Here is a 13600-nt window from a genome sequence, read left to right as displayed (position 1 = left end):
ATTTCCGTGATGTTTTATGAATAGTAATTCATTGGTCTAGAAGACATGTATTTAATAAGTATATTTCTGGATAAAAAAACATTCTGAAGCAAAATCTTTTTATATTTTTCTGTACCTTTCCATACTTTTTCTGTAACTTTTCTATACCTTTTTTGTACCTTTTCAGTACCTTTTTCATACCTTTTTAGTACCTTTTTTGTAACTTTTTAGTACCTAGAAAAAGTTATAACTTTTTTGTACCTTTTTCATACCTTTATAGTACCTAGAAAAAGTTATAACTTTTTTTTAACTTTTGAGTACCTAGAAAAAGTTATAACTTTTTTGTACCTTTTTTATACCTTTTCTGTACCTTTTTAGTACCTTTTTTGTAACTTTTTAGTACCTAGAAAAAGTTATAACTTTTTTTTAACTTTTTAGTACCTAGAAAAAGTTATAACTTTTTTGTACCTTTTTCATACCTTTTCTGTACCTTTTTAGTACCTAGAAAAAGTTATAACTTTTTTGTACCTTTTTCATACCTTTTCTGTACCTTTTTAGTACCTAGAAAAAGTTATAACTTTTTTTTAACTTTTTAGTACCTAAATTATACCTATTTTTGTGTGAAATGTAACTTTTTTATACCTTTTTTGTACCTTTTTTATACCTTTTTTGTACCTAATAAAAGTTATAACTTTTTTTAGGTACAGAAAAGTTATCAAAAGTTATAACTTTTTAGTACTAGATTGGAACCGCTGTTTAAACATGGTTCCAATCTAGCATCAAAAGTTATAACTTTTTTGTACCTAAAAAAGTATAACTTTCCCACACCGAAATAAAGTACAAAAAAAGTATGGGAAAAAAGTACTAAAAAAGCATAGAAAAAGTATGCTTTTTTTGACTCAATTTGGAACCGATATTCCAACACGGTTCCAAATTGAGTCAAAAAAAGTACTAAAGTACAAAAAAAGTCTAACAAAAGTATACCTTTAGTACATTTTATTGTTTTCATTAAGTACAGAAAAAGCACAAATATAGTACAGAAAAAGTACATTAAAAGTACAATAATAGTATAAAGTGCACAGGGCCAAATTGATGGTGTACTTTTTTTGTGCTTTTATACTTTTTTAGTACTTTTACAGGGAAGTCCATAAAGTACAAAAAAAGTACAAAAGTACAAAAAAAGTATGAAAATGGTACAGAAAAAGCAGGAAATTAGTACTGAAAAAGTAGGAAAAAAGTACCAATAAGGTAGGAAATTAGTACTGAAAAAGTAGTGGAAAAGTAGGAAAAAAGTACTAGAAAAGTAGGAAAATAGTACTAAAAAAGTAGGAAATCTGTACTGAAAAAGTATCAAAAAAGTAGGAAAATGGTATTGAAAAGAAGGAAATTAGGACTGAAAAAGTAGGAAAAAAGTACCAATAAGGTAGGAAATTAGTACTGAAAAAGTAGTGGAAAAGTAGGAAAAAAGTACTAGAAAAGTAGGAAAATAGTACTAAAAAAGTAGGAAATTTGTACTGAAAAAGTATAAAAAAAGTACTGAAAAAGAAGGAAAAAATTACCAAAAAAGGGACTTAATTTAATGGTGTAGGAAATTAGTTCTGAAAATATAGGAGATAAGCTTAAATGAGAATACTGCATGCTTAAACAATACATACATCAGTCCCATTCCTAAGAGAAATGCACAATTGTATCAAGTGAAAACAAACATTGAAATACAAGATTAGTTATCCAATCACAATTCCACTGAGTATAATTTCATGCCATAGCAAAGTCTGGATCTAATAAGCTCGAAATTTGTTTAAGGGTGAGGTTAAGGATTTACAGATGGACATCTATGTATAAGGGCAATAACTTTTGATAAATTATTCTAATATTTTTTTCAAGCAGGAAAACACAATTTTATATCCTGTGTATGTAGGAGATCCAGACAAAAAAAATATACCATTCTAAATAAAAAGGGCAATAACATTTGTAAAAATTGTCGAATCATAATTCCTCTTGAGGAAACACAACAAAAAGATGTAAATAAAAAACAATGCATAAATGCATACTGAATACAATGAAGTATGGTATATGCATAATGTTGCTTGCTTAAACTGGTCAAATCCAAGTAAGTGTGAATTCGAAAAATAAAATGTCTGATTCTCTTCATTCCTTTCTTGCTTTATGCGAATCATTGCCCTCAATTCGGACCACAATGCAATATCTTCAAGCTTTCCGTCACTTCAGAATGTACTGCATAATCTGTTGGAAGAAAGAGAAAATTTTAAAATATTTTGTATATCAAAACTTAGAATAATTGTGAAGATTTGTTCAATATAAAAATGTAGATAATTTTCCTTATATATGCACCTGATCACTTTACTGTCATTTATTACATGCATGTCTGCTTGGAAGTCTTTTTATCAAGAAAAGCTAGCCACAGGTATACAAGTTTAAAGTTACAACATAAAACTTTTAATAATAAGGATAAGTACTTTAATAAAAATCAAGCTACTCCAGAATTCTCTGACAGTTTGTTTCATCTTAAATTATGCAACTAACTATCAAAATACTCCAAAACACAGATTTTTTTTATTCAATCATTTCTTGAGATCATTTTTTTGTGAATTGATCATGATCATGACATACAACAAATTTTCAATGGATTTTATTGACTTCGTTTTTGAATGTATTTTCTTCAAATTCCATATACTATAGTAGACAATTATTAGCTCATTTACCGATATTTTTACATATATTCCCTAAAATAGATATACACATGTTGCCCGAAATGTGACGTTACTTTCGTTCTTATATTCTAACTTAAAAATGTCATTGCTATTTTTTTTGAAATTTTATGCAATATCTCTTGAAATCAACTACAAAAAATTCTGTAAATATTATCAGATGAATAAGCAAATAATTCTTTACATGTAAGTGAAATTTCAATAAATTCCATTGAAAAACGAAGTCATAAAAATTAAGATATTACGAATTTACCGTTACGTGACAGAAATAAAAATGCAATATAACTACGTCGAAGTTCGTCAATAAAGAAATAAAATTCTTCTTGTTCTCAATATTTGGGTGCTATCAATCAGGATGCTTATAAAATCCCAGGCGTATGGTAGCATAAATCTGTAAATTGAATACTTACGATTGAAACACACGTGGATCTAGCAGTTCTTTGTTAATTAAACTCGGGCCGTGTAAACTGTAATCGGTGATGAATTCATTATGAAAACCCTGAAACACGAAGTAATCAAGTATTAATATTAACATGTGTAGGCCCCTATTCACCTATATAATGTGAAACGATGTAGGAACGTGCAGAAGACGAAATAGATTTAAATAATAAAATTGTAAACTTACCTGGTCGCGATATCTGTGATATTTTCGGGTCAAAATGAGCATTTGTCGCCAAAAACAACAAGAAAGCTGATATTCTTTGGCCACTTACTGACAGATAGTCGATCTTCTTCAGTTAGGCAAGAAAATGAATTTCGTTTTTAGGCTATTCTATATCAAAATCGTGTTTGTTTATGTTTCTTCCGTAGATAAACATCCGGTGAAATTCAAACATGGCTATCAGACTTCCCGCTAAAATCTCGCTGTTTGTTGCATCATGGGATAAAAAAAAAGTTTTGTCGGAGATCTACTGTATCGATTTCATTCTTTTATTACTTGTTTTTTTATATTCTACTTCCTTAATCTCTATTGTTTCATACTTTTGGTATTACTACTTCAGCATTTAAAGCTTGCACATTGCACAAAATGATCGCACGAAGCGAACTCGTCAAATCTCGGTAGATTCCGTAAACCGAAGTAAACAAACGAGATCACGGCCCCGAGGTCATAGGTGAACCGACCGATGGTAATCTGACACAGGTATAAATAAGCCTCGTCAGTACCTGTTATGTAATCCGGATGTTTTGTTTAAATGAGGGTAGGCAACTGTGATCTGATCGTAGTGAAAGGCAGTCAAGCTTGACAATATAAATTGTTATAATTAACGCCGCGGGCATAAGACTTAGTCTAAGAGGGGCAATTAATATGTGTACAGGTGAGACGGGAGGTACACAGGTAACTCCAATAAACAATAAAGCTAGGTATGATTTGCCATTACAGTCGACTGTCGCTTATATTAATTAACACCACGGGTGAAATTAACTTTCGGTACGACGTTAAGCATATATATCCTGATCGCTTTGTTAGCTTAACACACAGGACAGGTTTCCAGATTTAGTTTAAAACAGTTGAAATATTTTTGATCGATCTTGGTGTTGCAGTTATTCAAGCCGTCTACTATATCAATTAAAATATTTATGATAGATCTTGGTATTGATCTTGATTTCTGTATACAATAGAGTATTTTATTTGTACACACAACACTCCTACGAGATCATTCTACAACATATTAGAGTACAGCTACATTGTGTCGTTGTCCGAATTATCGTACGATCTTGCTAAATAAATATCAGACAAATTAAAGTTTTCTTTTTGTGTTCACTTTCACCATTTCAATGAATGCGATGTAATTCTGATTTAAATACCGGAATATTGTTCCTTGATCATGCCTGTTTGTTGTCAGTCAAGCCATATCGAGATCGAGATCATCACAGCGCTTGACTTCAATATACGTTTTACAAAGAAGCGTCCGAGTGACTATATCAGTATTACACATGTTTATACGAGTATATCGGTGAATATTTTGACAGAACACGACGTGATTTCGGGTGCAATTATCAGATGTAATCTTAAAACCACGTATATCCAGCAAGTATATGATATGCAGACAAAGAGCAGGTGATTTTAATTTCATTTGAATGAATTAAAAGCGTATTACAGGCACGGGCACATGTGTGTTCGTAGAGTGATCCCCGATCTGGTAGAGGTTAACGTTTGGATAAACGAAATGTTTTAAACTCCGTTAAAGAGTTTATAATTAAAGCCAAAATACTGTAACTTCAAAGAACGATCTGGAACAAAAATTTTATAGAGCTAAGTTTTGACGTTCGTCACATGAACGTATAGTAACATTCATCAATGTGAAGTTTATTACTTCTGAGATGCATATGGAAATACAAACGAAAAGTGACAAAGAAATCACCGTTAAAATGTGTGAACCTTACTAACAAAGTACATTGAAGTGAAATACTTATGATAATAATTGTTGAATTTTAATTATTTTTAGATAAATTTCTGTGGTACTGATCAAAGTATGAAAAGTATTTTTTAGAACATAAAAAAGACAAAAAAAAAAAAAACAAAAAACAAAAAACGAGATCAAAAACATTTAATATTACCAAATGATAATTTTCTGTATCTTATTTGATAGATATTTGTTGTGGTTAATCCTGGGTATTATTTTTTTAGTCTTAGATTTGTAGTCGACTGAAAAAGTCAGATTTAATTTTGAAAATATTAATATGCTATAACCCCTCGCAATGTCTGAAAATATTCTAAGTCCATAATAAGTACAAAAAAAGCACAATGGCATTAGCTGAAAAATTCTAAGTCCCAAAAAAGTAGGAAAAAAGTACATCCATATTTTCACAATCTTTCAAAAAATTCTAAGTCAGATTTTAGCACAAAAAAAGTACTCTGAAAAATTTCAGAGTCCAAATAAAGTACCATGAAAAATTTCTAAGTCCAGAATAAGTACAAAAAAAGTACTCTGAAAAATTTCAGAGTCCAAATAAAGTACAGAAAAAGTACCCTGAAAAGTTTCTAAGTCCAGAAAAGTACAAAAAAAGTACTCTGAGAAATTTCAGAGTCCAAATTTAGTACAGAAAAAGTACTCTGAAAAATTTCTAAGTCCAGAAAAGTACAAAAAAAGTATACTTTTTTGGTACTTTTTCAAAAAAGTAGGAAAAAGTGTATACTTAAAGTAGCATAAAAGTATACTTTAGTGTGCTTTATTTCGGTATGGGTTTTTGTACCTTTTTTTGGTATGGGTATATCAACATAGAAAACCCCGTACCTCAGTAGTCAGCTATATCAACGTAGAAAACCCCGTACCTCAGTAGTCAGCTATATCAACATAGAAAACCCCGTACCCCAGTAGTCGGCTATATCAACATAGAAAACCCCGTACCCCAGTAGTCAGCTATATCAACATAGAAAACCCTGTACCCCAGTAGTCAGCTATATCAACATAGAAAACCCCGTACCTCAGTAGTCAGCTATATCAACATAGAAAACCCCGTACCCCAGTAGTCGGCTATATCAACATAGAAAACCCCGTACCCCAGTAGTCAGCTATATCAACATAGAAAACCCTGTACCCCAGTAGTCAGCTATATCAACATAGAAAACCCCGTACCTCAGTAGTCAGCTATATCAACATAGAAAACCCCGTACCCCAGTAGTCGGCTATATCAACATAGAAAACCCCGTACCCCAGTAGTCAGCTATATCAACATAGAAAACCCTGTACCCCAGTAGTCAGCTATATCAACATAGAAAACCTGTACCCCAGTAGTCAGCTATATCAACATAGAAAACCCCGTACCCCAGTAGTCAGCTATATCAACATAGAAAACCCCGTACCCCAGTAGTCAGCTATATCAACATAGAAAACCCCGTACCTCAGTAGTCAGCTATATCAACATAGAAAACCCCGTACCCCAGTAGTCGGCTATATCAACATAGAAAACCCCGTACCCCAGTAGTCAGCTATATCAACATAGAAAACCCTGTACCCCAGTAGTCAGCTATATCAACATAGAAAACCCCGTACCTCAGTAGTCAGCTATATCAACATAGAAAACCCCGTACCCCAGTAGTCGGCTATATCAACATAGAAAACCCCGTACCCCAGTAGTCAGCTATATCAACATAGAAAACCCCGTACCCCAGTAGTCAGCTATATCAACATAGAAAACCTGTACCCCAGTAGTCAGCTATATCAACATAGAAAACCCCGTACCCCAGTAGTCAGCTATATCAACATAGAAAACCCCGTACCTCAGTAGTCAGCTATATCAACGTAGAAAACCTGTACCTCAGTAGTCAGCTATATCAACATAGAAAACCCTGTACCCCAGTAGTCAGCTATATCAACGTAGAAAACCTGTACCTCAGTAGTCAGCTATATCAACATAGAAAACCCCGTACCCCAGTAGTCAGCTATATCAACATAGAAAACCCCGTACCCCAGTAGTCAGCTATATCAACATAGAAAACCCCGTACCTCAGTAGTCAGCTATATCAACATAGAAAACCCCGTACCTCAGTAGTCAGCTATATCAACATAGAAAACCCCGTACCCCAATAGTCAGCTATATCAACATAGAAAACCCCGTACCCCAATAGTCAGCTATATCAACATAGAAAACCCCGTACCCCAGTAGTCAGCTATCCCATACCGAAAAAAGGTACAAAAAAGTTATACTTTTTTAGGTACAAAAAAGTTATAACTTTTGATGCTAGATTGGAACCATGTTTAAACAGCGGTTCCAATCTAGTACTAAAAAGTTATAACTTTTGATAACTTTTCTGTACCTAAAAAAAGTTATAACTTTTATTAGGTACAAAAAAGGTATAAAAAAGTTACATTTCACACAAAAATAGGTATAATTTAGGTACTATAAAGTTAAAAAAAAGTTATAACTTTTTCTAGGTACTAAAAAGGTACAGAAAAGGTATGAAAAAGGTACAAAAAAGTTATAACTTTTTCTAGGTACTAAAAAGTTACAAAAAAGGTACAGAAAAGGTATAAAAAAGGTACAAAAAAGTTTTAACTTTTTCTAGGTACTATAAAGGTATGAAAAAGGTACAAAAAAGTTATAACTTTTTCTAGGTACTATAAAGGTATGAAAAAGGTACAAAAAAGTTATAACTTTTTCTAGGTACTAAAAAGTTACAAAAAAGGTATGAAAAAGGTACTGAAAAGGTACAAAAAAGGTATAGAAAAGTTACAGAAAAAGTATGGAAAAGGTACAGAAAAATATAAAAAGATTTTGCTTCAGAATGTTTTTTTATCCAGAAATATACTTATTAAATACATGTCTTCTAGACCAATGAATTACTATTCATCAAAACATCACGGAAATCTCCTTTCACTTTGCACATTTTCTTGAAAGACTAACAAAAGCACTATTTTTCGTCCTCATGGAAAGCTTTATTTCGAATAACAGATTCCTTCCATGGATGAACGCAGCAGTCATGTACTATTACACTGTCATACTCCTGCTCCTGTACAAGGCATTATCCACTATGTTTCTTTAGTATATATTATAACTACCGTTTAATGTAAACATAAAACCAACATGTCATCAAGAATTAAGTATTTTTACTGCATAACACAGCACTCTAACTGGACTGTTATTAATACACATTGTATTGTATACTATATAAAATGTGTTAGCTGTTTGAGGCATTGCTACACAGGAAAGAAAAAAGTCTGAAATAATGTAAATGTTCCTCTTCTGGGATCCTTTCCTTGAGATTTGACTGACAAAACTGCAAGAACACTGATTTTTCCAGGAGCTGATCAGGGTTCTTCTTGGGATTGACACTCTATAGTCCATCAAAAAGAAAAGAAAACAAAACAGTTAGTGATCTATTTACATATTGTAACTCTGGTTTCGGTGTAATAACTTAATAACTAGGACAGGCTGAGAGTTAATTGGGTTATTATAATTTATTAACTAGAACACTGAAAATTTAAAGGACCCCATCAATTTCATCATGAGGCAATAAATAATATATATCTCCCATAATCATCAAGAACCCATCTGCCTAAATCACTGAGTAATATTGGTTGGAATTATATTGAAACAAAATCTTACCTTGGCCTTTGACCAAGTGACCTTGACCTTTGGTCAGTTGACTCCATGCATTATTATAATGTTTAATTCTGACCAACTATGCTTTAGCCTTGAAACAAAATATTTAATCGGTGAAAAAACGCAAAATTTGACCTTGACCTTGTCAGTTTACACCTAGTTTAATTCCAACTAAATTTGCTTCATCATGCCAAAACAAAATATTGATGAAAAGAAAAAAAAATTACCTTGACCTTTCAATCTAATGACCTTCATGAGCTTTGACCCTGGGTTTTGACATAATTTTGCGAACTGTACCTGGCCCATTTCGTGTAAATTTGTCAATAAATTCTAGAATTATTAGACAGCAGCAAAATTAGAGGGCTGGGAGACAGAGGTAATTACTATAGGCTAACAAACACAACTTATCATGTCAAATCAAAAAGAAGATACCCCCAGAGATATCATGTAATTGTATGATTATTATATAAATATCAATTTTATATACCTGGTATATCATATATACAAGACTGTTCTTTAGCCTAAGAAGGAAGAGAAAAGTGATTCCCAAATAAGGAATCACTTTTCTCTTCTTCTAGATCTTATTAATTTGAAAGCAGAAGCCTAAAATGTTTCTTTTGAATAAGATCCATAAATAACTTTCTGAGAAACTTCAAAATTATAAAATTCAAAATGACAGCCTGTAAGCCATCTTGCATTGCATACAAGCTAACATATTGGGGGCGGGGATGATCAACTTCAAAGGGAAACTGATGGTGAAAGTAATCAATGTGTGTTAATTCAGCAATAAAACATTTTAAATGAATTCACATAAAATAAAAGAAGAAAGATTCTTCTCAAATTTTCCAATGGTCTATGTATAATAAACAAGAGGCCCAGGGGCCTTAACGGTCATCTGACTCTAAATTAAAACCCTTATATTATTGTAGTATGCTTTCTCTGTAGCAAGTATATAGTGGCACTGTTGGCCATGGTGGCCATCTTGGATATCTGACCGACCCAATCAATAATAACACTTGGTCTGGACCATCTAAGGATCATTTCTGGTAAGTTAGAGCTGAATCCCACCAGTGGAATTTGAGAAGAAGTTTGAAATAGGTGTTGTTCAGGAAAACCATGATTGCGCAATCATGTTACAAAATGGCCGCCATTGCTGTCATGCCAAAGTTTTTACAAGGCCGAAAAAATAGCAACACTTTGTTGGCACTCCTTCCTTAACATCCTCACCAATTTCAAGCTCAATGGCACCAGTGGAACTGGAGAAGAAGTTTAAAATGTGTTTTTTAAGATGGCGGATATGGCGGCCATCTTGCATTTCAGACCAATCTAAAAAATAACAACACTTGGTCGTGATCATCTCAGGAACATTTCAGGCAAGTTTCAGCCCAACAGCACTGGTGGAACTTGAGAAGAAGTTTAAAATGTGTTTTCAAAATGGCAGCTATGGGGGCCATCTTGGATTTCGGACCGACCCGAAAAATAACAACACTTGGTCGGGATCATATCAGGATCATTTCAGGCAAGTTTCAGCTCAATAGCACTGCTGGAACTTGGAAAGAAGTTTAAAATGTGTTTTTCAAGATGGCGCCTATGGCGGCCATCTTGGATTTCGGACCGACCCGAAAAATAACAACACTTGGTCGGGATCATCTCAGGATCATTTCTGGCAAGTTTCAGCCCAACAGCCCTGGTGGAACTTGAGAAGAAGTTTAAAATAAGTTTTTCAAGATGGCGGCTATGGCGGCCATCTTGGATTTCGGACGGACCCGAAAAATAACAACACTTGGTCGTGATCATCTCAGGATCATTTCAGGCCAGTTTCAGCTCAATAGCACTGGTGGAACCTGAGAAGAAGTTTAAAATGTTTTTTACAAGATGGCGGCTATGGCGGCCATCTTGGATTTTGGACCGACCCGAAAAATAACAACACTTGGTCGGGATCATATCAGGATCATTTCAGGCAAGTTTCAGCTCAATAGCACTGCTGGAACTTGAGAAGAAGTTTAAAATGTGTTTTTTCAAGATGGCGGCTATGGCGGCCATCTTGGACTTCAGACCGACCCGAAAAATAACAACACTTGGTCGGGATCATCTCAGGATCATTCTGGCAAGTTTCAGCCCAACAGCCCTGGTGGAACTTGAGAAGAAGTTTAAAATAAGTTTTTCAAGATGGCGGCTATGGCGGCCATCTTGGATTTCGGACGGACCCAAAAAATAACAACACTTGGTCGGGATCATATCAGGATCATTTCAGGCCAGTTTCAGCTCAATAGCACTGGTGGAACCTGAAAAGAAGTTTAAAATGTGTTTTTCAAGATGGCGGCTATGGCGGCCATCTTGGATTTTGGACCAACCCGAAAAATAACAACACTTGGTCGGGATCATCTCAGGATCATTTCAGGCAAGTTTCAGCTCAAAAGCACTGGTGGAACTTGAGAAGAAGTTTAAAATGTGTTGTTCAAGATGGCGGCTATGGTGGCCAGCTTGGATTTTGGACCGACCCGAAAAATAACAACACTTGGTCGGGATCATATCAGGATCATTTCAGGCAAGTTTCATCTCAATAGCACCAGTGGAACTTGAGAAGAAGTTTAAAATGTGTTTTTCAAGATGGCGGCTATGGCGGCCATCTTGGATTTCGGACCGACCCGAAAAATAACAACACTTGGTCGGGATCATGTCAGGATCATTTCAGGCAAGTTTCAGCTCAATAGCACTGGTGGAACTTGAGAAGAAGTTTAAAATGTGTTTTTCAAAATGGCGGCTATGGCGGCCATCTTGGATTTTGGACTGACCCGAAAAATAACAGCACTTGGTCGGGATCATCTCAGGATCATTTCTGGCAAGTTTAAGCCCAACAGCACTGGTGGAACTTGAGAAGAAGTTTAAAATGTGTTTTCAAAATGGCGGCTATGGCGGCCATCTTGGATTTCGGACTGACCCGAAAAATAACAACACTTGGTCAGGACCATCTCAGGATCATTTCAGGCAAGTTTCAGCTTAATCCCACTGGTGGAACTTGAGAAGAAGATTGAAATGTGAAAAGTTTACGGACGGCGGACGGCGCACGGCGCACGGCGGACGACGACGGACGAAGCATGATGGCTATAGGTCATCCTGACCCTTCGGGTCAGATGACCTAATAAAATGTGCTAAAATTGTATATACATTTTACTTTGTAGATCTATTTTAAATACTTTGACAAATTTTCAATTAGGACTTTATTTTATTGGATTTCCTTGAAATTTCACGCACACAACAAGTAACAATCCCTCTCATTTCTATATATATTTAATTTACCGTAGCCGATTCCGTAGATATTAATTGCGTGTTAATTACATTTAAAAAAAATAGTGTTGTGCGTATAATTAGGAATAAAGAACAAAATGTTCATACTTACCATAAATTATGGTGCATATATTCGTCTATTTCAGTAAAAAATAGTAACAAATGTACGGGAAAACATGAAAAAAATTATCAGGTAAAATAGCTGACGAATTATTGCCTACACCCCAATATATAGTGTATCGAATTTCAAGAAAATCCATTGAAAAACGAAGTATATTATATATACTTTGGGACGTTCATACCAAACGCCATAAACGAAAAACGTGTATGGCCACATATATGTGTGAATCCATTTTAAATATATCATAATATTGACCCTGAATGTGAAGGTGAAGGATTAAAAAATAATCACTTGGCAAGCAAATTAAACTTACGATTGAAAGATGCAACATTTATAAATCGGCTGTGCGTAGGGGGCGGGTGGTCCGAGGATCATGAATGCTGGTGAATTTAGTCCTGAAACATGAAGTATTTCATATGAACATATTCACTTAATGTTGTTAAATGTATGACGATCGCGAGAGCGACAAAATCTGCGATTCGAAGACAAATTAGAACATAACTTACCCTGATTTCATGTTGTCCGATAATTCAGTGTTTGCCGGTGAAAGGGGTATCATAAGTCGCCAAAAGCTAGACGAAATTTGATATTCTGTTCCCAGTTTGTCGATTGTATTCCGTGAGTGGGGAAATTAAATGTCGCCAATATATACTGTATATATATATAACGTGATTTTGTTCTAGGCCTAAGCCGTCATCACGTTTCCGTCAACAAACAAAATGGCCGCCACTTGTAATACAAATCTCCCGCTAAACTGAAGGGAGCGCCGCCTGGCGGTGGGTATACATGTGTACAGTAGGGCCAAGTGAACGAAGAAGAAAAATGTCGAATAAAGTTATTAGGCCGCCTACGATATCATGAGAAATCCTATCGATATTATTATATATATATATTTTAGTTGTTGTTATATATTTTTATTTAATTATTATTATGATTACTGCAACATCGTACTCTTTCACAGTGCACATGATGGCACACATGCATAAGTGTCTGTACAGAGAAACTAACGTGTCATATGTTCGGTTATATTCTTGATACCGATAATATTGTGCACAGGTGAGATACCCAGGTAAACTGGCCAATGCAACAAATCATAGGCAGTCAGGCATGACAACGATGTAACTAATTAATTAACGCCCCAGGACACCGCTATGTCAGCAGGTGAACTGGACACTCCTCAGGTACACAGGTATTTACAAAATTCAATGAGTTCGGTACAGTAGACTGCCGCTAATTATATTCTAATTGATGCCCCGAGGATGAGGTCTTCGGTGATCAGCTTGTGTCTGACGGTGTCGGTTAACTTTTGGTGCGTGGTCCCACTTTTCGTGAGGTAGCCTACACACATGATGTGCACGTTTCAGTAACAGCACTAGGCTACTGTAATGCTACGAGATCAATTCTCCTGCAGATGTCCTTTGTGAATAATCTGACGATC

General features: G+C 34.7%; 1 long non-coding RNA gene across 1 annotated transcript; it reads right to left on the bottom strand.

Moving 5' to 3' along the window:
* Window positions 1–8064: 8064 nt before the first annotated feature.
* On the bottom strand, window positions 8065–12839 carry LOC117331522. Its single transcript, XR_004533566.1, has 3 exons — window positions 12669–12839; window positions 12476–12557; window positions 8065–8484 (listed from the first exon to the last, which is right to left on the bottom strand). It is a non-coding gene; the product is annotated as an uncharacterized LOC117331522 (long non-coding RNA).
* Window positions 12840–13600: the final 761 nt, after the last annotated feature.

Source organism: Pecten maximus, chromosome 7 (genome assembly GCF_902652985.1).
Source record: "Pecten maximus chromosome 7, xPecMax1.1, whole genome shotgun sequence".
Lineage (NCBI taxonomy): Eukaryota > Metazoa > Mollusca > Bivalvia > Pectinida > Pectinidae > Pecten > Pecten maximus.
The sequence above is the reverse complement of the archived record's forward strand: the minus strand, read 5'-3'. Positions and strand labels throughout refer to the sequence as shown.